General features: G+C 43.9%; 1 long non-coding RNA gene across 7 annotated transcripts in view; it reads right to left on the bottom strand.

Annotated features, from left to right (window-relative positions):
• Positions 1-1,669: 1,669 nt before the first annotated feature.
• LOC135308118 (uncharacterized) overlaps positions 1,670-26,503 on the bottom strand; it is a 122,140-nt gene continuing 97,306 nt past the window's right edge. For 5 of the 7 annotated variants that reach the window (XR_010368646.1, XR_010368643.1, XR_010368644.1 and 2 more), the window contains 2 exons: positions 3,521-3,617; positions 1,670-3,257 (listed from right to left, as the gene is read on the bottom strand). This is a non-coding gene — a long non-coding RNA (uncharacterized LOC135308118). Of the gene's footprint in view, positions 3,258-3,520; positions 3,618-7,035; positions 7,128-7,647; positions 7,693-26,503 lie in introns of all 7 variants that reach the window. The other 2 variants (XR_010368648.1, XR_010368647.1) reach the window with 2 other exon arrangements.

Raw genomic sequence — 26,503 nt, 5'->3', positions numbered from 1 at the left:
AAAATCTACAAAGGGCTAGATTCCCATTAGCTTGCAGGGGCCAAATGCTGACCTCTTTTATTCCAAACTTACCTGGGTGCAACAGCCATTCTGATGAGCAGCAGGTAGTTCAGGGCAGGCACAGCCACGAGTATATAATTGGAGCAGGGCTGTGCTTTGCGTGGCAGGAGAGCTGTCTCAGTAATACAGATGAAAATATGCCATTAGACCTGTTATGCTGCTCAGCACTGCCATATATAAAAATATTTTTTGAAGACACAATTCACTACAAAAAGAGCTGAGTACATTTCTCTGTCACAGTAAGGAAAAAAATATGGGTAGTTAGGTTTAAAGGAGAAGAAAGCATGAGCCCTGCTTTCTGACCCTGGGTTTTGTTTATTGTTTGGATCCTACACCATATTTTTCTCGTTTTCTCCTTCAATTATTTATTAAGAAAAAAAGAGATGGAGAAGGCTTCTCTGTTCTTGTTTGTGCCAGAACTCATGGCTGCTGCTGTGGGAATACTGCTAACAGCAGCTACTAGTGTTTTATTAAAAATAATAAAGTATATTGTTACCATAAAATACCACTGTGATCAAAAGGATTATTCTGTTATGCCCTTGTCTGTGTTTCAACTGTAAATTAGAGCTCAGGTAAATATACAGTAGAGTATATAAAGTTTGGAAATTATAATGTATGTCTATACAAACTATTATGTTAATCAGATATATATATCGCAGATCACTCCCCTCACCAAAAACAGGAATTTAACATGTATTTTTTTTACACTGACGCTTTCACTCTGTGCTTTCCAGATGCGCAGGAGCCGATCAGCTCAGCCCCGCTGACTCCCACAGCGCTGCTCGGGATGCGGCGCTGCCCAAAGTGAGGCGCATCCCCCAGAGCAGGAGCACTGCTCCATCTGCTGGGCTCCCGCTCCAGGACAAGGGCAGGCTGAGGGCTGAAGGAGCACGGTGCCAAACCCGAGGGATACAACACCGGCATCAGGGCACTCAATTCCCCGGGCGGCCAAAGCCAAGCGCAGCGGGCGCGGCGCCTCGGGCAGCGCTGGATGCACGGGCACAAGTGGCTGCACAGCACACAAACCCTCCCAGCACTCATCGTCCTTCCCAGCTACTCCTATACCCCTCCCGTGTAAGCATACACACCTTTGGTGATGATCCCGAGGTGCATTCCAGGCTCCCTCAGATTCCAGGCTGCTCGTGAGAATCACAACCTGCCTTTGGTAAAGTGTTGTTTCTTGGTGGCACATAAATCTTGGTTTTATTTTCAGCCCACAGCATCAATAGTTCTCAACTATTACTAGGGAGTCTCTTTCACTACCTGCTCTCTGTTCTGGTTTGTCATTTATACACAGAGTAAACTGCACAGACAAAACAGACCTGAGGCAATCCAAACACACCTTCCAGTGCTCGTCTTCCACATGCAGGTGGGTAGAATCCTGCTCTGCCCCCTATACACTCTTACTCCTTCAGAAATAAGTGTGAGTTAGATGAATAAAATGGTGTCTTTCCCCTGCAACATAGCATGGCTTTGCATTGAAACAATCTGTTTAAAACCTCTTATTTTTTAAAAAATGTCCTGGTCTTGATTATTATTCAGAGCATATTCAATGATTCAAGTAAAAAAAAATAGACATTTGCATTTAACTTCTCTTTTTATTGTGCTTTATTCTCTTCCTGCATTTCTAAGAGCTCAGCCAGTGCAGAATACAGGAACGGTCTTCTTGGCTTTGTTTTTTACATTTTAACATATCATCACCTTACAGTCAATTAACTTCAGGGTCTTTTTTCATTAACAAAAAGCACCAACATCTGGATTGCAAATGCTGCAACGTGATGTTGATTTTTACAAAAAATGTTCTGCTGAAAATAAAGAAGCAAAAGAATGTAATTTCTGGAGGTTTTTTACCTCAGCAGCCAGCGGAGCTTGAGAGCAGTACCAAAACAGAAGGACTGGGTGACCTGGTGACCAATCTGTAACACTCAGGGATGGTTTTAAACTCAGAAGTTTGGGATATGAATATTGCCAGACAAAGTTTTGGGGAGAACCCTTGCAGCAGGAAGCATTTGCAGAAGCCTCTGCTGCACACCTTGAGCCAGCTCAGGCTGCAGGTGAGCAGTGAGCACTGCCCACCACAGCACTGGAAACAGAGATTCCCTGGGAGCACACTGATCCACAGGAGCAGGATAACAGGTGGCAAGTGAAGGGAGCTCAGAGATGATGAAGTGAACTGGGTTTGTGCACCCAGGATGCATAGTAAAGCAGCAGTCTTATCCCCTAGCATTAAGCATTATATTGATAGAGTGACTTTTTGGTCAGAAGCCATCTGCTGTTTTCAGGGGTAAGAGTCTAAAAGAATTAGCAAAGCTGGCTATCAAAAAGGGAAAAGTTTTATATGGCTGTGGGTGTTTTCATGAGGCACCAGACTAGCAACAACGTGGAGGTACAAAATAAAACCATTTCTGAAACAAATGCACAAGGCGCCCTGCTGCTGAGGCCCCAGGGTGATGGGCAGTGACAGTGGCCAATGTCAGCTGCCCCTGGAGGGACAGAAGGCACCAGTCTGGTCTTCCTGCAAGAACTGAGGTAACTCCCTGGGTCTACAGCTCTGAGATGGGCAGGGATTGGACTGATGCATTTATGGACTTCAAAGCTGATAAGGAGAGAAGGGGAAATGAGAGACAGCAAGGAGGAGAAGCAAAGATGGAGCAGGGCAGGCAGGGGCCAGGAACAAGCCAGCAAAGAGTGGCTGCCAACCCACACTGATACCTGAGGTTCTGGGGGCCAGAGCACTCCACAAACCCATGAGCAAGGCTGCATGTTGCAGCAGGGAGCCACCAGGAGCACTGCGGGCAGAGGAGAGGCAGGATCTTGTGCACATCCTCTGGGGCTGTACTGCCACAACAGCCCCTGTGCCTCCAGGAGAGGCCAGGGAGGGCGTGAAGGAAGTGATGTGCTTTTTCCTGAAGAGGTTCAAAATTAACACACACCACTGCAACAATCCCCCCACACGGCCCAGGCTGCCAGTCCCTTAGTTCAGAGCTGAGAACACACCACGTTCCAGTTCTCTCTGCTCCTGACCATGCTGCAGCAGCTGGACATTTTGGTTTCCCTGGAGTGTCACAGTCTGTCTGAATGCTACAAGAAGTGCTCAGCCATGGATGGACAGACAGGGCCAAGGCATCCCCTGGAGCAATCGCCCTGACCAGATGCTTAGGGCATTTATTTGTTCCTCTCCACACTCTCATCTCCACCTGTGCAGAATAAACAGCAACATTTAAGGTGAAATGGAGCCTCACAGCTGACAGTGTAAGATAAGAGCCCAAGTCACTGGTAAGAAGATGGGCAGCTTTTCAAATTTTCAAGCAGGTCAAGGCAGGGGCAGAGGGAGGGACAGGACAGGATGGCAGGAGCAGCCAGGACTGCTCCTCTGCTGTCACTCCTCTGGCACAAAGCAGCCAAATCCCTTCAGTTGTCAAATGTGCACTATGCTATTGTTAATGATGCTATTACTTACCATATGTTTAGCAGTATGGCTGGATTTATTCACTTTATTCAAATGTGGGATTGAACATTTTGGTGTAGCAAGCGGCCTCAGGCTCGGGGGGGTTGAACTGTGGGAGAAAGCAAAAGCTACTGCAGGGGAGGAAAAATGTTAGTTACTTAACAAGGTCAATAGCATAAATTCTTATTTTGTTTACTTCAGAGAGCACAGAAGCCAGTGTTTACACCCTGATTCTGTTAATTACTTTCAGAGTAGGCTGTGAAATCATTCGCTCTCCATATAAAATTGTGCTTTATGCTGTTAAAAAGAGCCTCCTGCCATTTCACCCAGCAATGGCTACACTCTAGAGAAGGATAAACTGATTCTCTTCCATCATTGCAGATGGGGTCAAGCTTTGATATTCAGAGCCAGTGCTCGCAGGGCCCGGAACATTGGCTCAGCCACTTGAAAAGTAAAGGTTATTTGTGAAATTTAGATTGAGATTCAGATTTCAAACTTGTCCAAAGATTTGAGTTAACCAAAGAAAAGACTCTGTTAAGAGCTGGCTTGCCTGGGTTTATCTCCTAATCACAAGTGCTCCCATCAATTTCATACAAATCTGTGTTCTGCATGTTCAAAAAGAAAGGCTTGACAATCACTGAAAGGAGCATAATGTTCCAGAAGGTATAGAAACAGAGTCTTAGGAAAAATTAAACTTGTTTGAAAGCAGAATAAACCCAATACCTGTTTTGCTTCCCTTTGCCTTGCAGCCATAGAACAGATATCACCATCAGATATCCCTACCATGTATCTTACCCATACAATATTCCCATTGGATTCTCACCCAGTACAACCAGTTTAATTACCAAGATCTTCCTGTTACCTGAACTTATTCTGGTAGTCTAGAAAATCCTGCAGATTTGGCTGCTTTTGCAGAAGAATGCAGTACAGTGATTTTTTTCACCCCAACTAGTGCCATATTCTGGCTCTTCTTTGAGATATCCAAGCACAGTTATAAACCCATCACCAGCCCAAATTCATATTTTAATTCTGGCAGGCCTATTGACAAGAGTCAACAGAAAGGAAACGTCATCCAAAATGATCTTAAAATCCCATTTTATTGGGAGTCCTCAGTAAAACTAGTAAAACACAGAGCTGGAGTAATATGCAATTGGTGCCAGCTGATTTGCAGTTTGATTGGATCATGTAGTGAAGAGGAAAGAAACAGCAAAGTTGCAGAACAGTAACTGCAACCATAGTATTTTTTAAAGTAGCAAGCAACCTTGCAAGACCTCTTCAGCTATTTAAAAATCAAATATTCTTCCAGATATTAACTCATCTCAATGTAAACTGTACTTAGTTCAATGCCCATGAACTGCACCTTCACTGCCCATGGTTTCCAAGGAACAGACATGGCAGTAATTAGTGGGCATAAAAATCAATTGTGAAGACTCCAAAGACAATCTGTGATTGTGGAAGTGACTGTGCCTGGAATAACAAGGAGTATACTTTGCATTCAGAACAAGACAGGCTCTTCCTTTGACCACAACCACACTTCTGTGAGCCCATCCTTCAAGCCAAATAAGAGGTAGCTCTAAACCTGACCACTGCACAGAACTAGCAAGTGAAACAGCTTTCCTGAAGAATTAAAAATGCTTGCTGAAATCAGTGTTGCAAAACCAACTCCTTGTCTGGCTTTCATGAAACTACAGAGCTCTGCCCTAATATCCAAGCCTGTCCCAATTAGCACTTTCCTGCAGTGTCTAACATGGTGCTCTTGGAGCAGGTTATATTTCTGCAGCAACAAGGAGATGAAGATATGGCCCTCAACCCTCTAATCCTCTGCTCATTCTAAAAGAGTGTAATAGGCCCTTACTTGCCAATCAGTGCACTGACAACACAGGGAACTGAACACTCACCTCATGCAGAGTACCAATCCAAACCCATTCTGGTTACAGCCCTGGGAACATGATGTCCCAACACACACTAGATAATAGGGGAGTATTTCATACCTCATTTTAGTGGATCTTCAAAACAGAGAGCCCATCAGCTTCTTCAAGACTAAAAGGTACTTTGCAGAGAAGAGTAGCCATCAAGCAAATTTGCAACAAAAAGCGTGAACAAAACCAGCAAGTTTCTCCTGCAAACAGCATCATGTGCTCTCTGTAGATAGCACTGTAATTTACTCAAAGCAGCACCAGCCTGGCTGAGAGGCTCCTATTTTACAGGAACACACTACATGGGCAACCCCAAGGGGCACCTCATCAATGGATAATACAAGGATGGTTCTTGCAGCGCCAGGGCTTGGTTAAAACAGAAAATGTGTTTTTTCCAGAATGGCTGCAAGGCCAAGGTGCTTTGTGGCACATACAAAACAGTAAATAACTGGATGTCCTTACTGCTCTGAGCAAATACAGCACAATCATTTACAAAAAAAACCCAGCTCATCAGTAGCTGCCTTCATTACTTTCACCTTTGCACACAATGCTGCAGATGTGGGGTCACAAGCACGATGCCAAATAACAGAGAAGCAAAATCCTCAGCCCACTTGAAATTCTATGTGCAACAGCAAAACCTCCTCAAGGGTACCATGACAGGAGCTGGCAGCCTGTTTTCAGTGCCCCAGTGCTGCTGGCACTGCTGGCACACCACTCCTGGGCCAGGCAGGACCAGTCCCTGCTGCGCAGCCCAGCCTCTGGCCACATCACTTCCCAACACTGCTCCAAGCACAGCCCCACTTCCATTACAGCTGGGGTGTAAAAGATTAATGGCACAAAGAAATCCCAGGTCAAGGGTAACAAAGTAAGCAGAGAAAAAGGAAACTTCCGGTCATATAGAACACAGAATGTACAATGCTACATGTAAAAAGAAATTCTGACAAGACATTTCCTTTGGGTCAAGATCTAGGGCCTGGTTTAGTGAAGTAAAAGCCATGAGGAAAGAACAGTAACAGATGCAAAAGCATCTGGGACTGAAAAGGAAAAAAATTAGAAGGAAAAAAAAAAAAAAGAAACATTTCAGCCCTGAAACTTAATAGTAGCAGGCTGTTCTTTAGCACAAATACTGCTTTGATCTGTCATAGCTTGCCTATGGGTTTGCTATCTTCAGCATTTCAAAGAAATCTCTTATCATTGTATACCTGCCTCAGAGAAATCACACCACTGAAGGAACAAAAAGGTTGATTGTTATTTTAATTGAATTTGTTTTCAATTTATTTTCAAGCTGTCTGGGGGAAACCTTTTACACGTGCATTGTTTGATTTGTTTTTAACTTTGGTTCCATTATCCTAATAATGAAGCTTTTAAGGCATTTTAAGAAGCCTGTTTGTCCAAAAGGGTACTCACATTGATCAGATCAATACCTACGTAAGCGCCTGAAAGCAGGAAATAAATATGGATTTAAAAAAGCCAGCATTATTTTACAGAATTTGGGTTTTGTTGTGAATTCAGATGCTCAGCATGAACTGCTGGCTTGATCTCTGCCAACACACACAGCCATGAGCTAATGTGCCAGGGGATTACTTTCCAGCATCCCTTAATGCAGGCTACCTGCATGTGGTCTCTTTCTCAAAGGTGCTGAACACTTCCAGCTCATGCTGCTCCTGGTGTTAATCTCCAGGCCAAACAGGACAGAAGGAATCCTTGAATGAGATTAACAGCAAAGCCAGGATTTGTGCTACAATAGGTTAATTAGTTTTCCACGTAGTTAGCTAATAATTCTTTTCCATTTTATAACAAACCAAAGTTGCAGGAGCTGTGGAGCTGCAGGAAAGGGCACTGCACAAGGAAGGGGCTGTCAGGCAGCTCTGCCCTTCTTCTGCTACTCCCACTGACACCACGGGCTTTCAGATGAGGCCCTGAGCTGCACCAGCTCTTTTTTCTTCCCCAACCAGCCCTTTATGCTCCCCTAGAATACAAAGGGATCCTGTAATCCCCTGCTCAGGGCAGCAGCATCCTCCCACTGCCCTTCACACTCCAGCCTGTGGAGCTGCACTCTGCCATCCTGGACCTTTTTGCAAATCTGTTTCTCCTGAAAGCCCAGCTGGAACTGCTGTGTGATGGCAGCTCCCTCACTGCCCACCCCCCTCCCACTCTGATATATCAGTCAGGCAAAACATCCTATTGCACAAGGATGTTAAGACAAAAAGGGTTCAGAGTTACCTTTTCACTTCTGAGCTTTCTTCCCCGAGTGATAGAGGCTTCATCCTTTAAAAGATGTTTGGAGTCTTTTTACACATAGAAGTAGTTTTCATTAATAACGAAGGAGTTTCAGCTGATCTTCTAATGACCCCTTCCTTTAGTGCAGCTTTATCTCAGTTAATAGCTCAGTTTGCCTGTGTTGCCTGATGCAACAGTGGTGGCTTACACCAAGTACTTACAGTCACTTTTCACATTTATGAATGAAATTCATTATTTCTTTTCCATGGTAGTAAAACAGTGGGGTGGCATTAGACAGACAGGCCTCATTTTATGTTTTTATTCCAGTGGAGATCTATTAATTTTTCTGAATATGAAATTTCTTGAAGAGCAAAAATGAAAGGACAAAAAAGACTTGTAATGAGTTGTGTCTGTCACTCTCTTCCCTTTCGTCTTGCCCCAAAAAGGAAACAAACTGTCAGCACCATTAATTTTTAAAATGCCATTTTAAAATTAAATATTGAGATAAGTTTTTAAAAGACAGGACAGTTTTAAAAATTAAAGCACTAAAACTAAACTAAGTACTTTTTCAGAGTACAGAGTATTTCTTTTTGGCCACTCAACTATGGCTGCTTATTCCACCTCACCAATTTTTCATTTTTACTACAGATCCAAAACGTGCACGATTTACTGAGCTCTATCTTCACCTAGAGCAGCAAACCAGAAGTTTTAATAATCTGAAGAGGAATCTATTTAATATAAAGTCCTTAGGGAAGGGGCTGCCATTAGTCAGATGTTTGCTCAGCATTAAGTTCAGGTCTCAGTTCCCTGTGAGCCTGTAGTGCAGTGTGTAAGAACCCTTATGGCTGTGGGATCCATTAGACAGGCTGTGCACTAAATGCTAATGTGGGTACCCTGGGCCAAACCTAAACTCAGGCAATGACACCAAGGAAATTTATCTGAAGACAGGGGGGATCTCTCAGAACTGCAATAATGTTTTAAAGTCATGCCTAGGGATGAGCACAGTTCATGTTTTGGATCCAGTGGGATGGGTGAGAGCCACTGCTGCCTGTCTGAGTCCCAGGGCAGGTCTCACATGTCTGCCCTGGGCATGGTACATGAAAAACTGCTCCAGTCTCATTTGTTTTCATATATCCTCATGAAAGCAGTAAGCTGAGGGGAGTCGCTGCTGTGTGCTTAGATCACACCACCCCTACCTGTGTCAAGGAGCACTTTGCTGTTCAGGCAGTCCCACTGAGATGGATAAAAGCCTCCAGAAGTTTTAGATGTGCAGGAAGGAGCAGGCTGGCCCAGAGTAAACACCACTGCCACAAGAGTGTCTTTTGAAAAGGAAACCTCTATTTGTGCACCTGAGAGGGCAACTCCTTACCCAGTATCAGCTCTGTGCCAGCCTGCTGCTGGCAAGGCAAATCTCCGCCAGGGAGTGTCCGAGGGGCTGATGGCAGCAGCAAGCAGAGGATGGAGGCCTGCCCTCCTCACACACAGCTGGGGCACAGCTCTGCAGCTGTGTGGGGACCTGGTGCTACACCCCAAGGCTTGGCTACACCCCTGCCAAAACAGTCACAGCCAGCCATGAGCTCTGGCAGGCATTGCACGGAGTAGTGCTCATGCTCCTCCAGCTGGAAAACCTTCATGGCTCCACTCCTCCCTCACTTTTAGCAGCCAACAAAGCAGGAGGGACACGTGGCTCTGGCCTCTACAGGTGGGCACTACCACCAGCCTGGTCCCTTGGTGTGTGCACAGGGAACAGCCCCCAGGAGCAGCTCACCTGCCTGCCAGCCTGCCCAGCGTCCTCATGGACTGCTGATTTAGATGCCACCACATTGCCCTCCCACTTCAGCTTTAATTTCTGCTCCCTGCTGCTCTCACTAGTGAACAATGATGCATTACAATTTTCAGGTGCCTAAGGCTCGCAGAGCTTTCTCAATATAATCAGCAGAAAAGAAGGATTTTGAATCGAAACCCAGTGCCAACATCCCTGCAGTGATAACCATCCCTGTATAATTAAAATGAACATTTCACAAAATGTCATCTCCAAGCAGCATATTTTAGATTAATAAAAAAATAAAGAAAAAAACATTTCCATGATCAAAAGAAGAGAATCATAATTGAGAAAGGATGGAGGTGGGGGAGGACAGTGTGACAGCCCCAAGAAATATTACTATTATTATGAGGAAAAGTTTGCTAAAATACCAACTGCTTGCCCACAGCCAAAGGAAGCACCAGTTTACTTGTTAATCGCCTTAATTAATTAACTGGCATTGTCCTGGATTTCCTGAAGCTGGGTTTACTGTGGGAATCAATTTTAAAGAGCTTCCAGAAAGAAAATTTAAATTTCTGCTTAAAGACTTTACAGCTTAGTAAACAAGAGCATGCTTCCAAACCATTTGGATGAAACCACAGCCATGATTTATGGAGACAAAGTCCTTTTTCCCATAGAGTCTGTTGTGATCAGCTATATTGACCTACTGCACAGCACAAACTTCCCTGAATTAATTCCTCTTTGAACTACAGCAGCTCTTCTGGAAAAACACCCCATCCTGATTATAAAACTGGCAGTGAATCAGAAGCCAGTGCCATCAGGGTGTGCTGTACCAGGGGCTCCCTGCTCCTTCCCTCCACTGATGTGTTCAGTTCCATCCTCCACCCACTGCTGGCCTTCCCCTCTGCTGGATCAAGGGCAATTTGGCAAGCCCTTGCTCCCTATACAAGAACTTACAGATGGTGAGTGAGTTTTCATTACTGGGGCTGTGATCTTCCAGACTTTCTCAATTAAATGGGAATGAAAACAGGCCATGAGCTCCCTGATGGTCCTCTGAGGCTGTTCCATCTCTTCATGCTTTTCAAGCTCAGGACATAGTTGCACCCAGTGACAGATATTAGGGCAGCACCAATTTACTGAGAGTCCTGTCAACATACACAATTATCTGCTCTGTAACTTCTGACCACAACAGTGCATTAGACTTTCTTCCATCCTACAGGTTATCTAACTTGTGCTCTAAATTTTACTTTGATCACTGTTTCCAGGGTTAGCAATTCTCACTCTGTAAACTTGACTACTGGTCCCTCTTTGGCTGTGGTGAAACAGATCCTAAAGATATCTGTTACATGAAACAGCAACTAAGAAGGCACACATACACACAAGAGTTTTCATGTGGTAAACTCAAGTTTTCTCCTCCTGACTTCACCAGGGCCCTTCCTTTCCTGGAGTTCTGCAGAAGACTCTGGTGTGGGGTAGTATTCACCTTACTACAGACTTGACCCATCGAAGCCCAGAACTCAAAATGTCCTTTGTGAACAAGAATGGAAAAGGTGCTTTTAGAAATCATCTCTCTGCTCTCACACATCTATTTTTTGGATGATAAATGACATCTCTAAAGTACCAGCTTCTTCTCACTGATTGTGGTAGAAACTACATGTTCAAATTAAGATGAACACAACTACATCAGGTCAGGTGAGTCTCAGCTTTTGAGTCAAAATAAAACAGTGCAGATAAGAAAAGCATAATATGTATGCCCTTATTAAAGTGTTCCAGCAGTAAAACAGCCATCACATAAATATGGAAGTGCATACTTCTTTAAATAATGCATTTTAAGTGCTAATTTTGGTGTCAGATTCTGCTCTTATATGCCTCTAACTAGACAAGACTAAGTAAGGAGTTCTCCCAGCTCACACTTGGTAAAAAATAGCTGTTAAGAATAGACCTTGTAAAGAATCTGCCCCTCCCAAAAAGAGGCACACAGAGATGGTTGTTTGGCTCTCCAACAAGGTCAGCAGCACCAAGTGGGGTGGAGAATGTATCCCCCTTACCTGTGCAAGAACATCACAGTCATTTTCTGCCTAGAGGTGCAGGAGAAGATCACAGACTGGCAACATTTCTCTTCTCTATTTTGTGGAATGGCTCATTTAGCAATGACAAAATTTTCCTTGAGAAAACTATAGTCTGTGAAGAAGAGGCTCAACAAATCAAAAAAAGTTTTAAAGAGAAAGCTGAATGGAAGGCACACACAGCCATTTTTCATCTGTTTTTCCTAATATGCAAATAAAACAGTTCCCCACTTCTCCTGGCAGGAGCAGAGGAGCAACTAATGGAGCAATGCTGATCTCCTAAAGACAGAGAACATCTCAGAAAAATGACATGGAAGAGGTGTGCCTGCCATGCTGATGGATTACAACCAGGCATTTGGGTGTTTATCCTGCCAAACAGCTACATGAGCTGCAAAGAAAGTGGTGAGAACTGCTGCAAGGAAGATGTAGAATTTGCATAAATCTGTGTATATCTCAGCCCCTGAGCATGCACTTCTATGAAGGACTGACAGTAAGAGAGTCATCCATGTGCTGGTGTCAGCTTTGGGGTGAAATGTACCCTCTGGCACTGAATGGGGGCATTTACATAAGGAAGAAAAGTGTTGGATTTTCTGTTGTGTTGTTCATCAGCTGCAGAGAAATTTCGTGAGACCTGAGGAGGGGCAACAAACACAGTGGGAAACAGAGGGAGAGAAGGGAAGAGGGTCATGGTCAGTAGAGGGTTGGCTGACATTTTAAAACAGCTTGTCATCCAACAGCTTCCCCCAGCTTAGAAAGGGCTCCTTTCCCAGCACAGATCTTTTGCACTTGTCTGACTGTGAATTCCTCTCGAGGAAGCTGGAGTTGCTCTCATGGCAGTGGGGAGGACCTGGAACATGGCATTGTGGATGCAAGGAAGGAGCTGTGTGCTGCCAGGGGCTGCCCAGGCACTGGGCAAGGCTGTGAAACTCTGCAGTTTGGTGGGTTTGGCCCCTCTGGAGCTGCAGCAGCTCCTGGCCCAGCTGGACAGGCTTCAATTTGCACACACCCAACCTCAGAGCAGATAAACTGGAGCTCATCTGCCACGGCCACTTCTCTGAACATCCAGCACTGGTCATTTCCAGGAGAACACCTTCCCACTAACTTCTTGAAAGATTCGACTGACTTGATTTTTGTTCAGTGAACCCTGTATTACAGAGGACATTTTTGATAATCCCTAGAAATTCAGTCCTTGTCACACCAAGTGACCAATGGGAGGCCAGAAAAGGAGCCTAAGAGGCAGAAGGGAAAGTAGAACAAGGGGGACTGACAAATGTCAGGTAAATACTGGGGTCCCAGGCAGAAACATCAAAGCAGCCCACACCAGGAGTGCACTTTGGAAGGATAAATCTGCAAAGATTGAAACAGGAAAGTTCATTTTTTGCTGTAGGAAATCAAGTTGCAGTGATGGGTGCTGGGTAACCTGTCTCCAGTCAGGGCATAAAACCACACCATGAGCAGTTCCCACCCTCTCTCCCCTCAGAAGCTGTTCTACCTTTTCTGGGGACAGGAAAGGCACACAGTGTCTTTCTTCACCATTGAAACCTCTTCCACTTATCACTGAGCTTTTGGGCCACATGACACACAAATAATCCTGCACAGCAGGGGGAATTTCTGCTGGACAATTAGCTGAGCACCCCAGCATTATGGGGCTTTGCTTGGCTTCATCTCCAGCAACAGCAAAATTCACCTGACAGTTCTGTCTTTCCTCTGCAAAATTCCTCCAGTACCAACACAGAGGCACAGATAAGTCATGTCCTGGCCCACTGCCCAGCTTAGTGCTTGGCTTGGCTTCAGCACTTCAGCTGACATGCACATCTTTCTTTCATTTCCTTTCCCAAGTCCCTTCTCCTCCTGCCCCACCACCTTCCACCAGCACTCACCCCCAAGCACACACTCCATTCACAGGCAGGGCTGCTTGTGATGCCCTGCTCTGCTCACACAGGCCCCTGCTCAGCCTGTGCTGTGCCTTATTCTGCAAATTATCATACAAAAAGAATAAAATTAAAATCTATAGAACTGAGTAGGATACACCAGACCTGACTGGAAAAGAGCAAAACAGCCCAGAGAGAAAAGTGGGAGATGATCTTGTCATGTCACATCCAGCTTTTCCACAGAACCATGTGCTGCCTCCCGCAGCACCAGCCCAGCCCATTAGACACACTCAGCCCTTCTCTCACCTCTTTAGACACCAGTCATTGATAATCTGTGCAATTAGTGTAAGGCTTACGGTTGGACTCAATGATCTTAAAGGTCTTTTCCAACCTGAATGATTCCATGATTAATCTTGGCTGTCAGTAAAGCTACAACATCTCTGCACACAGCAATACCCTACCACAGCTGAAAATATTGCATAAGAGCAAGAATCTTCTTAATGGATTTCTGCAGCAGGAGTGGAAAATGGGGGTGTTCCCAGCCACATATATCCTAGTGAGAGGTAATGAACAGCACACCCATAGCATTTTGCTAATAACCTCAAATAGAGTGAAGAGTTCAGCTGGGAGGGGAGAATTTTTTTTTCTGTTAAAAGTTTGATGAGCTTTCAGAATCAAATATTTCAGAGCTTGCTCATTGCTAATTAAGGGTTAGTATACTAAATTAGCAGTAAATTAACATTCATTTCTCTGCTAGTACACTAGAGCTGCAGGAAATTACCCAAATTATTCAGGTAGTGACATTCATCACTGGGTGGAATTACTGTAGCTTAAACAAGATTTAGTGCTACTCTGTAGCTAATATTCACAGCTGCAGGAAAAGAGAGGCAGGCTCCCTCATTCACAGCGATTTTGACAGCAGAGGTGCCAAGATAGTGGAAAATGTTCATCTGAGCTGTTGATTATTGAGACACGAGAACAGGACAGGCCAGGCTTTGCTGAGATCACTGCATGCTTGGGGTGCAAATGGTGAGGTGGCACCTGGCTGGTGGCTGCAAGTGACCGAGTGCTGCTGTAAAATGAAAATATCACCCTAAAAATATCTTTGTGCAGTTGCCGGGGATAATTGATGCTGGTGCAGCATTACTTCAAACCACTCATAAAGCTCCATCTGTAGCTGCAGCTCTATAGACATTTCATAATTATGTTTAATATTGCAATCCCCTATTTCTAGGGAGGATTTGAGGATCTCGGCACATTTGTCTAAGTGATGAGCGTTTTATCCAGGGCTTAGGAGCTTTCCTTCCTCCCTGGGGAATAGCTGCCTCAGGAAGCTGCTGACTGCCTTCAGAGCCCTCCCTAACCCCTTTTTAGGTCAAACACAACTCAACCATAGCAGGCTGAAGAAACCAGACAAGTTTTGATGGTCTAGGAAAGAGATAGTGAGCATCTCACTGGCACCACGTGCCCATACCCAGCAGACCTCTCCTGATGCATTCATCTCCAAATAAAAGAGTACACCTGATGTGCTGGAGCTTGGAGCTTGCTGCATTCCCAGGCCAGCTGGCTCCCAACCACTTTTGCATCATGAGGAATGTGAAACATGCACAGCAGGGCTTTCCTGGGCACTCTGAGGTTTTGGGCAGGCAGCAGAAAAGGTGTGCAGGCAGGGAAAGTCCCCTGGACAAGGATGGCTTATGCCCTAGTGCAAGTCAGCCAGAGGGAGGGAAGCAGAGTTCCTGTGAGAGAAGAAAGGTGGCAAAGGGGAAGATGAAGCCTGAGAACAAAGCACTGCTGCTTTCTCATTCACTAAAACTGTGTGTCGAGAACCAAACACCTATAATACTTGAGGAGAAACTCCTCAGGATACCATTTTACCCTTGATTATTAAGAACAGCCACTCTGTAGAATGCATATGCCCGAACAGACACAGTTACATAGACAACAGGACATATCCCTTATGATCACAAAGAAGTCCACGTGCTGTCTGAAGCCTTGTGCAGAATGGCAGCAGGGGTCTTCACACTCTATTTTTAAATTTTCCAGCACTCATACTCGGGGAATGAGCTGCTGCCCCCTGCAAATAAAGGCTCCATCTAAAGCAGGCATGCTTTTAAGCTCACGGATGGAGATTTCAGATGTCACCACTATTAATTTTCACTCTTCTGGCTGTGTTCCTTGTCTGCTGCTGGCAATCACAGTGGGATCAAGAATGAGTCTCAAAACAGGAGGAAAAGACAGTTGTCTAGTTGTGCTTTTTACATTCTCTCACAAGCAGCCCACAGCAGAGATGATAATGCATATCTTAATTAACCAAGGCCCTCCACGAACTGCCTGGGGCAGGTTTTTATAGATACTGGCTTCTGGCTGGACAACTGGCAAGTAGACTTTTACTGCCTGGAAATAAAGGCATTGCAAAAAGCCAGTGAGTTAAATCAATGTTCTATTAATTCATTTTTAAAGTCTCGCAGGAACATTGTACTCTTTGTCCAAAAATGTTCCAGAGCTTTAACAGCTGCACTGCTAGCATGGGAAGCAGAACAACAGGATCTTTAGATGTCCGTGTGAGCAGGAACACAGTTCTCTTCTGTTTAAAATCCACCAGGTTTCATACAAGGCTGGTATTGGCCCACTTTTGTCATCCAGCTTGCCTTTAAGATGAAGAATCACCACATTGCTGTGCTAGGAAGAAGCAAATCTCTCATCTGAGGGGCAGGGGGAGCCCCCCAGGAGTTTCTCTCCTATCCTTCATGGCACAGGATCCCCACATATGTACCCTAATGCTAAGCAGTGGCAGGAGGAACAAATCCACTGTCACCACTTCTCAGCCACTCCAGGGGGAGAATAACAGAGGAATCTATTCACTTGCTCCTTTGTGACCTGCAGTGGAGAATGAATTTTGCTCAGTGCTCTCAGGAGGAGCAGCTTCTGCCTCCTCTCCCAGAGGGATGAAGTTTGCTCTCCAGGCAATGTGGAGAGGATAGCAAGGGAACTGAAGTCCCCTAGATCTTATTTAGGAACAGGACTGTTTCTCTCATTAGCCATGGCCTCCTCTGAGCCCCTCAGTATCAGCTCCTTACAAAGCCCTTTCTGCAGGACCTCATTACAGAGAGCCTCGGTGGAAAACAACACCTCCAAATGTGGCTGTTTACGGGTTACAGGGGATAGAATCTGAGACTACAGGAAGAAGAGATGAACAGAGAAGCCCAGATGTGTTATTTGCTACTGAAGCTCAGTGTGATGCTGTGAGGGGCAGGAAAGCTGGCAGCCACAGCGCTGGGGGCTGCTGGGGGTGACTGCACCCCGACATGGCCCCATGCACAGCCCCATCCTCAGGAGGAGCAGGAACCAGCTCACCCCAAATTTAGTCTCACTGTTCCCCAGCAGCTCACAGAGCCATTCTGTAGGACAGGAGGTTCCTAATCCCCATTCTGGAAAGAACTGAGGTTTCTGCAGTGACTTCCCTAAGCTCAGCCAGGGGGCCTGAGCAGAGCCAAGAACAGACTGCAGGACTCCTGCATGCCACGTTACCAGCTCTGCATTAGGCTAAACTGTCCTACAAGCACAAAGTACCTTAGAGCACAATTTTTGGGCACAGAGTTGGAGCTGTACAGAGCAGAGCATCTGTGCTGGTGCTGCACCCCAGGCACAGCCTGCTCTGACTTTATCAACCCATCTGTACATTTTCCTTTTCCCAAAGGGCTCTACCCAACCAAACACCAATGTACATTTGAAGGATTTCCATCCCACGGATATTTCCTATGTTTTTAACTTTCTACATTTTCAAAAGAAAACCAAAAAAGCAATTAATGTCTTGCAATTGCAAAGAACGTATGCTATGGCACTAGAAAACATGCAGCATGTGATCAACAAAAGCTGTAGAACTGGTCTGTTACAGGGAGGAACTCAGAGTGCCAATTTTTTAATGCTGTTTACCAAATCAAACAGGCATTCTGCAGCCCACCTGTTCCTACTGCCTCTGACTTCACGATAGCCATTTTCTGAAGCCAGAGAAATAATTACTGGACTAGTTTATTGATGGCAGCTGGTTTGGAGTGAAAAAGTCCAAAATGTGCAATAATTAAAGACTGTAAGGGATGAAAGCTATTAAGAGGACAAAGAAAGCAAAATAAATCGATCCAGAATGGGCAAATGGACACCTTCTATGGGAAGCCAAAACCTCTCCTCAAAGCTGATGTACTCAGTCAACTCAGAGGGAAGTCCAAAAGGTGAGGTGGGGGGAAACCACAACAATCCAAATATCTGCAGTTGGTTTTTTTTAATCCAGGAATTATTACCCAGTCCTTGTCACTAACACAGAATTCAAAGTCCTGGAGTCAAGCAATGGCCTAGAGACCAACATGTGCCAGCTGCTTCAAAAGGCCCTGTAAAATCCCATAAAGGAGAATTGTATACCAGCATGCCTGGGGGATAAGCTGCGTGCAGCACACAGCCCAAAGTGCAAGGGATGGAGCTGCATCCCACCCAAGTGGAGATGATGTTGCCAATCATACAAACAATGCCAGGCTGTCAGTCTCAATATCCTGCCTTGTGGCAATGAGTCCCACAGGGTAATTAAAACTTAGGTTAAGAGTGCTTCCTATCAAAGCTGTTCAATGCATTGACTTCAAATTTAATTTTATGTCTCTCTTTCTTATCCAAGAGAGGAAAAAGCCATGGTTTTATTTATATCCATCACGGCCTGTCTCTCAGTGGCACGTCCCATGTATTGCTCTGCCTAAAATAAACAGACTTAACCTTTGCAGTCTCTGCTGCATGCAAATCGTCCCTCTAAAGTATTTTCTATGCTTCTGATTAGGTTTGCTGCCCTTCACTGAACCTTTTCTATTTCCTGCTCTATCATTTTTTAATTAGGGTAACCAAACTAAGCATGCTTCTCAAGGTGAGGCCACATCACCATCTCTAGAACAACACTGTCATATTTTCAGTGTTGTCCTCTATTCAACAAATTAATGTCATGCCATTTTATATTTATGCTTTCCTGATCACTGCTCAGACCTCAGCAGATGTTTTCCATTGAGCTCTTTGAGATATTTTTTTGTTTTGAGGCTCACCCCATTAGACAATCAACTGTTCCATCCAATTAACAGTAACTTCCTTTTACTCACATTGCATTTTATTATCAGTATTTTGATTAATACAGCCTTTGTAAATTCAAAGGAAATTCTTAGTCACACTTAGATTTGATTAAATTTTGGAGCATCAAATTCAGCAATTTGCTACTTACTTTTTTCAGATTATCATAAAATACTAAGTACAGGCTCAAGGGGTGCCTGCCATACAAATGTCTGTATATGTAATTACTGAAGCTCTCCACAGAGACATGATTTTCAAAGAATGCATATATCATAACATAAATTAAAACCTAATTTATTTTTAAACCATTTTAAAATCTCAAACCTTGACTTTCTGTACCTGCACCACAAGTCTACAAAGAGGGAAGTAGTAAAGCCTCTGTCACTTCCCAGGTGAATTCACATGCACATCACCAAGCCAAACAAACCCTCCTCCTCTGGCTGCTGTAACACAATTTTCAACAAAGGTGAACATGACAGTCTTCAAAGGGATTTAAACAAAACAATGTCAGGAAAGGTTTCACCACCCCTTGTACCACACACTTCTATAGCCTGTGTAAAGAAATACCCCTCAGTGAAATTCAGACTACATAAGGTTTTTGAATTCAGAATGTCTTTTTATAATGATATATTCATGGTTGCTGCCATCCATCAGAAACTTCCTATAGAGTGGATGTTTTTCTGTCAGAGAAAAAAAAAAGAAGCTGAATTACTTTAGAGGGAATCAAATTTTTGAACATCTACAGGGGAAGAAGAGAAGTGAAGGGAATCTTCATCAGTTTCTCATCTAGATGGATGTCCCTTTCCAAGGATTTCATCACAGAACGGTTTGGGTTGGAAGGCAGCTTAAAGATCACCCACTTCCAAAGCCCCTGCCATGGGCAGGGACACCTCTCTCCTATCCAGTCTGGTCTTGAAGACTCCCAGGGATGGAGCATCCAGAGTTTCTCTGAGCAACCTGTGCCAATGCCTCACCACCCTCACCTTCTTGATGTCTAATATAAACCCACTCTCAGTTTAAATGCATTTCCTCCTGTCCCATCACTACACATCCTTGTAACAAGTCCCCCTCCACTCCCTCATAGACCCTTTGGGTACCCAAAACCTTCTCCAGGATGAATAACCCCATCTCTCTCAGCCTGCCTTTGTAGAGGTTCAGCCAACAGGAATATTCACAGCTGTGGTCTCAACACCAACCTCCAAGGAATTCCACTCCTCACTGGTCTCCACTTGGGTATGAAATCAGTGACCAAAGGCATGGAAGCAGATAGACAGCTCTCTTCCCATCACAGAAATATTCCCAAGTTCTTGGCAGCAGCCTCCTGCAGGAAGGCATCTTGCTGTTCAGACACCTGCAGAGCTCACCACAAATCACCAGTTGGTGCTGAGGCTGTTGGCAGTGGCTTCTGGGGTATTATTAATTAAAGGAATTTATTTTAAATAATATTTTCAGCAGCATATGACATACTAAGTTGTCACAAGTAACTTTCTTCTAATGAGAATTTCTACATATTAGATGAGTCCATAAGCATAGCTGAGTGTTATTTTAAAAAGCTGTTTTTCTGATGGGAAGGAAAAATCATCACATTTTCCAGAGATCAGTTTTCTAGAAAGGAAAAATAGCAACTTTCTTTTTAGGACAAAAGCAATAGTTTTTACCTCAGCTAAAGAATCCCATCTGCTGTGGGCTCTGAGTCATTGGCTTATTAGCAAAATTGTCTGAAAGAAGCATAAATCTGATTTGCTCAGAAACCGAATCTGCACATAGACAAAAATTACAGTCTGCCACTTCTTTGTAAATTAGGCTCCTTCCCTGTCCTCAGTTCATTTCCATGGACAATGGGCAGCACCTGCTGCCAGTCAGATTCCTGCAGCACTTTCCCTTTATCCAGGAGGCTTTAGGGCAGTACCAGCCCCCCAAGGCTGGTGCTTCACTCCCCACCCAACAGGCAGCCCATCCACACACTGTAATTTCTGGCTTATGCTAAAACTCCTTTTTGGCCATATGCACAGACACCCCTTCTTTTCTTTTTCCTCTCTCTGTCTCTCTATCTTCTGAACACAACACCCTGTCAGAACCCCACGCTGGTTTGTGTCTTTTCACGGCTGTCACCACTCAGCAGCTCAGCCCCTGCTTCCCTTTTAATGGCACATTTCTCCTCTGCTTTACACTGAGCCATCTATTACCACTTGGATGATCAGCACAGCATACTTCTGGGGTCAGGTGTGAGACTGTAAGTTTGCTGGGGTTAATTTCAGAGTTGGTTTTTTGCTGGTACTTAGACACACACTCTTAGTAAATCATCAGAGCTAATGGGGGAGGGAGTCTGAGGAGGATGGTGGAAGCACAAATTTACAGGCAATGTTTACAGCTCTTTTTTCTTTCCTCCACCCAAGCCTGTCATCTGGGGAGGCAGCACATCCTGATCTCTACCAACACAAGATCAAAGCTTTCCAGGTCTGTCAGAACACTGAGCCTGTCGCTATCCCTATTTACACTTGTTTATTTTTATTATTGTTACCATTAATAGTAATTCATCTTGACAGCTCCTGAGCAGCCACATGGGTAAGGACCTTATCCCACTAAATGCTGTAAAAATGCAAACCAAAATGACAAGAGCTTATGGCTCTTAGGACAAGCTCGCAGCAGAGAAGCTGTTTAAAGGCTGGCCTTCATTCAGGTCCAGTTGGTGCAGGCAGAGCCAGGCTACACAGGCCAGCTCATCCCTGGAGTTTAGGGCCCCACTTCTGTTACACTGAGACAGAATTAGGCACCCAGATGTCTTTGAAGTTCAGTCCCTGTGCACCTCATTTTCACCAGCAGTCAAATTATTGGACTGTTGTGTCCCTCACGACAACCTGCTCCAGGAACTTCAGTGCTCAGTTCATCAGTCACCCCGCTCCCCCACAAGCAGCAAAGAGCTCAAGTTCCTGAGGAGTCTGAGAGCTTGCTTCATTTTGGCACAGTAATCCCCAAGGTGTGAGATGCCAGGAGCACAAAATCATCACGTTCATAAGCATAGAGTTTTGCTTCCAACCACTTCTGTGATAAACAGCACCAAAGGAGATGTGTGCCAAATGCAGTTGGAGTTTTATGGTTGTTCCTTTAGCACCTCTTCGGATTTTGTTTAGTTCACTTCTGCAGCAACAGCTGGGAGTAGTATTTCCTTCAAATTACAGAAAGATTTAGTGTTACCTTAATGTGATACAAGTGTAGGCTGAATTATATTTAGGAGGAAGTACAATATGTGCTAATGAATAATAAACTGTCTACCAGGGTATTAGCCTGTCTCTGGCTGCTGCTGCTGCCTCAGCCAGTTCTCACCTTCTGGATGGTGCTGGCAAGTCACAATGGCTCTGCCACTCAACAGTCCCCTCCCAAGGCACCATACCGGAAGCATTCTCCATTTGCTAAGGTTTCGGCTGGAAAGAGGTCCCTATTTCCAAACTGAAGAACTGAGCTGGAAAACTTTCCTTTCTGCTAAACACGCCCTGCAGGATTGCAAAGCCAACACCTGTAAGCCAGGGCTTGAAAACTGACAGGTACAGAAGGAGTTTGGGAAGAGGTTCAGCCCCAGTTTCACTCCAAAAACTGGCAGAAAGTCCCAGATGCAGGCCTTATTTTGCCCTTCTCAGTTTGTCCATGTGCAATACAAGCTGGCATTTGGCAGGACATTCATGTCTGAATCACTGCTAGGGACATGTGGCTGGTGGGAAACAGAAGTTCAGCCTAGTCAACAGTGAACTGACAGCTGCAACCAAGAATAGCACCAATATGGTTCAGTGATTATCTGAATTACTTCAGGGTACCTTAGAAAATCCCTGCAATGTATCACAGCCACCAAAGGAACACATTATTTTATGCAAAGAACATTTTTGAAAGATGCAACAAAATACCCACTGAAACAAATAGCTGAGAAAATGCAGTGCTAATGCATATTCCTTTCTTTCTGCATTATTTATCCTTCATAAAATACTACATAAACACACTTGTTCCTACAGAGAGTCAAAAATAACATATTTTACTTATCTGTTTAAGAAATAGTGACATGTGTCAACCAAAACGTTCCAACACAGGATTTTTCAGTTTCAACAACTGTCAGAGGGCTCCTCTATTGAAAATAATCAATGCCTTTGACAGATAAAGGGAGGTAATATTATGACTTATTTTGATACATCTTGACAGCTTTTTTTTGGACAGTATTTTTCACTGTCAGTCTATTGGATTTGAATTTTAGCAGGGGCCCATGAGAAATGTGCTTTTGGTCTTTAGCACTGAATCTCTGCAAATCAAAAGGGCAGTGGGAGTGCAGTAGTTACCTGCTTTTTATTTGCCATTATCTATCAGTCTCCAGTTTTAATTATTCATTTTTAATACCCTTCCCAATTTTTATACTCATGAGATGTCATAATAAGCCACATTTAAACTATACTTTGCTGCTCCCTTGGCAAGAAAGGACATTTCACACAGCTAGATTTGGAAATGGAGCTATTTTCTAATGTCACAGTGTTCGGACTGACAGTTCACTTCCATCAAGAGCTCATCTGTTCTGCTCTTATGAGACTGCAGCAACTTAAAAGAAGTTATTAATATTGATTATGAAATATTCAAACACTTGCCCGGTGAGGAGATTGTGGGGGTAAGGATCTCTTCATTAAAATTCTTTATTCAAAACAGATCCTTGAATTAATTTTTTTTTTTATTTTTTTTTTTACAAAATTCAACAATGGATCCAGATCTGAATTATTGTAAAACAAAATCAAGGGATTTAAAATAATCACTTAAATCACAAGTCAGTCCTTCACTGCTGCAAAACTCTACCAAAAAGATGAGGAGTTCTAGACTTGCTGCTGGCAGACATTGCCCTGGGACAAACAGAAGGCAAGGGGGTGGTGAAGAGGATAGAGAAATTTCTCATTACACTGTATTTTGATAAGAGCCTTTTGATAACTACCATTTTGAACAACTCCTCCCACTGAACAGTCAGGCAGAGTTCATTTATTCTGACCCAAACTGTTTGTTCCTGGCTGCAATTTCCATGAACATTGTCACCACATTTTGTCCTTGATATAAATATGTGACCTTGTAGGGTTTAGTATCTAAATATTTATTTGTTTCCAAGCCTAAATTCACAGCGTGATGTGTGAAAATTCCCTTTGGTATAACAATGCTCAAAGAGACAAGGCTGTGAGATGACTGAAGGTACAAAGGTGCAGGAAATAAAAGGACTTGTATTCCCAACTCATCATTCTATATACTGCTCAAGACAAGAATTGCATCCTGGCTTTTGATGTATTGTTGTTGTATATGTTGAGAGCTCAGTTATGTTTAAATGTAGTACTTCAGCTCCTTTGCTTAACAACACCTGCTAACTTGCTTGACATCTCAAAGAGTTTCTTAAAATATTCTTAAACCTTTGGCATCCCTTCCTGCCCTGGGCTCCATGAATAAAACATTTATCCAGTCAGCAGCTTTAGCAAAGAGGAACAGCCAAGTTCCATCCATCAACGTCAGCAGCTGAATTACTGAGTGATTTCAGATCCTTTAATAACTCTGTTTCTTTATGACTGTGTTGGTAAACAATCAAACAGTGCTGACACCTGGCTTTCAGTGAACATTAACTTTTTTTGCATTATCAAATACTACTAATAGAGCTCGTTGCTGTTATTGTTCTTTCAATTTAAAAAATGTCTGCAACACTGTCTACCTTTGTGAGAATGCACTGAGGTTTACTCTTGATTTGTTACGAAGGTCATCAAAAGCTACTCACATTAAACCTGCTGGGACTTAGGAAAAAAAAAAGCACAAGGATAAATAGAGCCTTTACTTCACATATAATGTGCTTCATTTATCATTGGGATCACCACGTAGCAATACACTGCCCTTTTGTGAGGCTGTTAATAGAAACTAAGCATTTTGGGGTGAAAAACCAATGATATAAAGCTTCTGTTGTTGTAGAAGTCCAAGGAAGCTTGGAGGTCCAAGTACTACAAGGAAATTGCCTACAGATATTCAAAAACAAGTTCCTGGTATGAGCCTCTGTGTAAAGGAGGGGGAATGGGGAGAAGAAAAATCAGCCTTCTGAATTGAAAACATAGCCAGAATGTATATGAGCACATTTAGTTTGAATTAAATGGATATTCAAGATAAAAATCTTTTCCTAGGACTTAACATTGGCAGAACAGGAGGAAGAGATTTTCCACACGCTTGGATGCAAGGAACAGTTCAGACTCTAACCAAGATATGCAAATGGAAAGCCCTGGTATTCAACCCTCTAACCTCTCACAAAGGAAAACTATTCTTAGGCATGCAGGAGTAACACACTGAAGTCAAAAGGGTCATCTAAATAAGGATGAGTGGCCAGGGTAGAGCCCCTGGTCTGCCTCTGTTCACCAGGGGTTTGTGCCTGGAATATAAACAGCAAATATCCACAGACACACCAATAGGAGAAAAACTTTTGAGTATCTGATCCTGCATAAAGGATCCTTCCCAGCTCTGGGGCAGAAAAAATTACCAGCATGGAATTTGCAGAGGATGAAAAGCATGTGGAGTACCAACAAGAGAAGAGCCTCCCTAAGCCCACCGAGACTCTTGCTCCAAAGACCTTTGGTGCCAGTGTAGGATCACTCTAGAGACATTTCCAGGAGGGTCCAATATTTTCTCTCCCCTCTGGGGAGTCTCTCTTGCCAAGCAATAGTTCTTGTGCCAGGTTTGAGCAGAGCAATGTGTACAGAAATATGGGAGGGGTTTTCTCACTTCTTAATATGCATTCCCAGCTGCAGAACCAGAGGAAAACATAGGCTGATTGCACCAGAGAAAACATGCTTTTTATAGGTTTCTGCATATTTAAATGAGCTCTGTGCTACTGAAGTCAAGGGGCACACAGGTAGAGACCAGTAACATTTTCATTTAGAGGCATCTTAGAGCCTCTCCATAGGAAAATAAACAGACTCTTCAGTAGAATTACACCCAATTAAGCCACAGGTAAATAATTAAGCCACAGGCTTCACTATTTAAGCACTTCCCAGTTGCCTGGATAAGTGAAGTGTCACCATTATGGATTAAGCTTCTACACTCTAAGTTTTCTCTGTGGCATCTTAAAAATAAAAAGCAACACTTAGTTATATCTAACCAAAGACTGTCTCGGTTTCCTTTGTTGAAATGAAGGCAGGTACTGCTCCTGAGGAGCACAAATTAGCTCATTCTTTGATTCCCAGGAAGGGTGATGGCAACAATTATTAACCATGAACATGCTGGCATGGTAAAACAAACCCCCATGGCAGAGAAGCCCAGCCCCAAACCCTCCTACACAGCTGGCTTGACAGCCATGCACACAAACTCATGCATGTGCTGATCACGGCTCCTCATGCCCTCCCAACCCACCATCCCTTTTTCCCATCTGCTCCTGGATACCCAGGGCTCACCTTCTCTCGTGTCCTGCCCAAAGCCCTGCAGACCCAGGCGGGCTCGTGAGCCTTCACTGACTCCTTTGGGAACACTGGCAAAGGGCAGGGAGGAGAAGCTCCCACCAAGATCTTCTCCCACCTGCACAGAGAGTCCAACAAGGGCAGAACTGGAGCCAGGTGGACTTTAGAGTGAGACAATGCCTGTCCTGCTGTCACTGGCAGAGGTTTGGGGACAGTCTCAGGAATATCTCTCCCTTGGTGAGCCAGAGACAGGAGCTCCCCCTTTCACTACTACAATACAGACCTGGGATCAGCCACAGCTTTGAGGCCTGAGGGGATTTTTTCTATATTTCTTTTAAAATTTGCAATTCTTCCTATGCCCTGTTGAAGGAAAAACATAGGACCCAATGGACGTCTTTGTGCTGGCTTTGGAGTAAGACCTGTGAATTTCTATTTTCAGTTAAAAAAAATAAAAAATCCAAACCCTCATTCCATTTTATTGCTTGATCCCAGGCTCTACAGCTGTAAACACAAAAAGCACCTCACTAATTTGAAATCTGCAACCTCTCCACCATAAATCAATCTCCAGAGAAATTAGTAACTACATTTCTGGGGGGATTTTTTTGTTTTGTTTGTCAGTTTTAAAGATTGTGGATT

The sequence above is a fragment of the Passer domesticus genome, chromosome 9, assembly GCF_036417665.1.
Source record: "Passer domesticus isolate bPasDom1 chromosome 9, bPasDom1.hap1, whole genome shotgun sequence".
Classification (NCBI taxonomy): domain Eukaryota; kingdom Metazoa; phylum Chordata; class Aves; order Passeriformes; family Passeridae; genus Passer; species Passer domesticus.
This window is presented reverse-complemented; position numbering and strand designations above follow the sequence as displayed.